Raw genomic sequence first — 4,389 nt, forward strand, 5'->3', positions numbered from 1 at the left:
TAATTAATGTATGTGCACATGCACACTTTGTCGCTGTATTTTACACTTCAGACACACTTGCACCTAATTATGTCACCCAGTCACACGCTAAATAATTAAAACATTTCTTGCTGTAAATATGCAAATGAGTGTATTTAGCCCATAAAAAATGCAAGAACGCAAACACGCGCACAAAACAATTATACTGTACGAATGCAAATACAGGTAATTATCGTACACATGCAGACATATTACTCCGCCGTGCTCTGCCTCTCTCTCAGTAAATTAGTGGGGTAAACGGCGAGGTCACACTCCGGTTAGCCTCTAAACAGCCGCAGCCCGGCAGCTGCCGTCGCCACCTCTGTTAGCTTCACACCGTTAATTAGCTGCACTCAGATGCCAATCATCTGCTTTAATGAGGACAGCGCTGCCATTCTGCCTAATGAGAGAAACTCATGAAGTGTCTGAGGGGCAAGTTAACTGTATGGACACACATGAAGAAACATATTAAAGCCGGCACACACACTTTCTATTCCCTTGTATGTTTCTACTTTGCATAAGCAGTCTTTGCTTTCAGACTGCTCTTATTACACTCAGATTCTAACTTTTGTGTTTATGTCTCTTCACTCTACAAGTACTTGATTTAGTTACTGAACATACATGCATTTCCACCAAAACACAGCGTGTGCATGCAGCTGTTGTTGCTTACATATTTTCTATTGTTGGTGTTTTTCATTCCTTAGAGCTGGCAGGTGGTAGACAGATGCCCCTTTTCCACCAAACCAGTTCCAGTACTAGTTCCGGGCTAGTGTCTGACTTAGCACCAGTTCTTTGTGTTTCCACCGCCGAAGCACCGGCTCCAGGTTCTCAAAACTGGTGCTTTTCAGGCACCAACTCTTTGCTGGGCCAGAGCTAAGCACCGAGTACGTCAGGGGATGGGGTTATCGTGACCACCGAGACCAATGAATGGGACACAAGCAGTGATTTGTGTTGTTTTTCGCCAGGACGTCTCTGGTCCGATCACAGATGTATCGTAATGAGTCCAGGGACACACGGAAGTTTTACACAAACTGTTGCCCTGAAAGCCACGACAACTGTGTCCCACCAGCAGGACCACAGTGGTGGAGAACAGGACTTTTATCACTTCAGTGTTCTGCGGTATTTACGCTTAGAAATGTGGTCTTCTCATGAAAACCGGTCCACACCTACATGCTGTTTATTCCGCTCATAGAAAAGACAGCATGAGAAAAAATCACACGGTTTCTTCTTGGACAAATCTGACATGAGAGCTCCCTAGTTTATTTTGGCCTCACACCGGTCTGAGCACCGTGACCACCAACAGCAGCTACCACAGCCTGCTGTGTGGGGCGTTCGGGGAGCATCGGAAATTGTAGCGTCTCTCGATAAGAAAATGTTCAGCAGGTCATATGTTTCGCCTGTGACAAGGTGAGAAGTGCGAACAAATGAGAAAGTTGGTCGTACCGGTAAAAAAAGTCAGTCTGGAGTCCTGTGTGGACTTCGTGTGGTGAACGGCTACGTATGCAGTGACGTATGGCTCTAACTTGGCTCCCTGCCGATGGAAAAGCAACCAGTTCTTAGATTGGAACCAACTAAGCACTGGAACTAGCACCTGGTTCTTCTTGGTGGAAAAGGATGAGAGACTAACTTTCATCCCTTCACGGCATGGCTGTATTATAACCCCTATCAAAACTCATCTCTGTGTCTCCAAGTTACAAATAAAAGTTTAAGTTTTTTCATGACTACAATCCTTTGCGGCCTCGAATGTTTTAGATCTACACCGGTGCTTCCTCTAGAATGTGCAGATCTATAAAGCCTCTCTCCACTCACAGCAGCTCGAACACACCAGCTCCTCCACCGCTCTCCTCAGACGCTTCAAAGCTACTCCACGCTACACAAGTTGTAATATTGGAGCAACAAAATCCGTCCTGTCCTGTCAACAGTTAAACAGCCTCTGAGTGGGAAAAAAATGGTTTTCGGGGCAATTTTCAGTAGCAATAATGGATGTGGCCGCAGGGGAAGAGCTGGCTCCAGCTCTATAAATACATCCATGATCCACAGTCAGTCAGCAGCACACCTGCTGGAGCTCTGCATCGACTGTCTAACCACACAGTTCACCTCCAGGTCAAGGTGAGTGTGTGCGAGACATCCAGCTACACTCCCATAATTCTTCGCCTCCCCCGGGCTAAAGGGCGGTGCTGTGAGGGGGCACCCCGGTGCTCGCACACACATTCAGGCAGCCTCTGGGTATCATCGGAAAACACAAAAGGCTGTTACTGGGTGTGGAGTGAATCCTTCACACATCCACTCAGAGCCAACAAAAGGCTGGAGAGAGAGGAGAGAGAGAGAGGAGTGAAAAAAATCAAGGATGAAGCGGCACTACGGCAGACGTAGGAAGGAAAAGAGAATCTTGAAGTGGAATTCAACTGTTTCCTCTAATGAAGCTGCAGTAATGTGAACAGTCTGCAATGAAACAAGAATTTAAGCAGACTCCCACAAAGCTAGATGACGAGGGTGCAATTAACAGTCAATTTCTTTTAATCAGAGGCTTTGCCAACTGGTGCTGAGGTGGATCAGGTCACAGATGCTTCTAATGTACTATAAATACACAGAAGTAGCGCGACTGTTTACCTGAAGTCGAGTCCATTTGGGTCCCGTTTCTTCAAGTGTCCACTCAGACTTGGACTCAACTGAATTGTGTGTTTTTCTTATATTTTTTAAATGTTGGTCTAATTTATCAATATCCAATCCAAGACTTTTGAAAATCCTGCTTGCATACCCAGATGGCGTTTGATTGATCCAACATGTGAACATGAAGACGAAGCAAAGGAATTAGTCCAAATCACCCTGGAAAAGAGGATCTGACACATTAACACATGGAAATGGAGGAAGACGACCAAATGTTCTGCTGCCAAGGTTAATAAAGTATCCATCCATCCATCCGTCCATCCATCCATCCATCCATGGACAGGTAACCAGTCTATCACAGGGCTACACTTAGAGACAGACAACCAAGCACACTCACATTCACACCTACGGACAATTTACAATCACCAATTAACCTCAGCATGTTTCTGGACTGTGGGAGGAAGCCGGAGAACCCGGAGAGAACCCACGCTGCACGGGGAGAACATGGAGGTTCCACGTAGATAGATCCCGGGTGTCCTCACCGGGACGCAAACCGGAGACCTATGTCCTAGACATGGACATGTGCATCAGATTATAGTCTCAGGGACAGAATATCCTCACCCTGACCACCTCCTCTTACCCTGCATACATGCTGCTTCATATATGAGAGAAGACACGTGTTGAGCAAAATAAGCAGTCGACACCATGGCTGAGCGTTTTCACCATGAAAAATCAGCGTAAACGGTAAATGGTCTGCACTTATAATTATCCAAAGCACTTCACAATGTGTTTCTCATTCACACATTCATACACCAATGGGGACATGCAAGCTGCTGCCTGCCATTGGGAGCAACTTCGGGTTCAGCGTCTTGCCCACGGACACTTCCACTGTGGAGGGGATCGAACCGCCAACCTCTACCACCTGCCGTTTATCGTGACATTCTCAAAAACACAGATTCAGACGCTGAGGGTTTCATACGTAACAAACCTGAGGAACCACACCTGTCAACTGTACCCGTTTCTGGTTCCAACATGTCCAACTAAATTATTCCAATATTCCAACTCGCCATTGTGGAGCAGGAAGTAGCTGTACAGTGTTTGGGCTGAGTCATAGGTGAGCTGGTGTGCTAAAGATGCAGCAGGTGACAGACAAAAAAGCAGGAAGTACAAATGATCTGGTAGGAGGCAACGCTGTAGGAACATCTAGGGAGTAAGGGATTATCTACATTGCAAAAGCCTCTAAATCTTTAACTTTGATCTGGCTTCATAGGCATGTTACACCAAGTCCTAAAGGGATGTACGTAACATGTTGGTCTGAATGAGTTGGAAAAGTACTCGTGCAGCACAAACCTCCCACGAAAACCGAGAACAAACTTTCTTAATAAGACCTCTATAGTCTAACTAATTACTATGCAGTGTTTAATTACCAAGGCACGATCAGAAACGTCCTATCTTCCACCTGTTTTCTCACATTTCATCTTCGTAACGTGGCGTATTTCTGGCAAGATTTTCTTTTACAGAAAACCCATAATGGACGGTGGCTTCTCCGTTGCACCGGGAATCACAACTTATAACGACAGTCGATAAAAACCGTTCAGTGAAATCCAAATTTGCACATTAAAAATGGTGAAAAGAGGAACTAGTTAAGGATAGAGGGGAGATTAGCTTAGAGCGGGATGTAGAGGAAGAGAGGCTGAAGGGCACAAGGTAGTTTTATGGGAGAGATAATAAAAATGCACACAAACAAAAAGCATAAACATAGAC

At 45.5% G+C, this 4,389-nt stretch overlaps 1 protein-coding gene across 1 annotated transcript in view; it reads right to left on the reverse strand.

Moving 5' to 3' along the window:
* Positions 1-4,389, reverse strand: part of LOC103359047 (slit homolog 1 protein) — a 95,798-nt gene that overhangs the window by 69,268 nt on the left and 22,141 nt on the right. The window lies entirely within an intron of this gene.

The sequence above is a fragment of the Stegastes partitus genome, unplaced genomic scaffold (assembly GCF_000690725.1).
Source record: "Stegastes partitus isolate 25-593 unplaced genomic scaffold, Stegastes_partitus-1.0.2 Scaffold352, whole genome shotgun sequence".
Taxonomy (NCBI): domain Eukaryota; kingdom Metazoa; phylum Chordata; class Actinopteri; family Pomacentridae; genus Stegastes; species Stegastes partitus.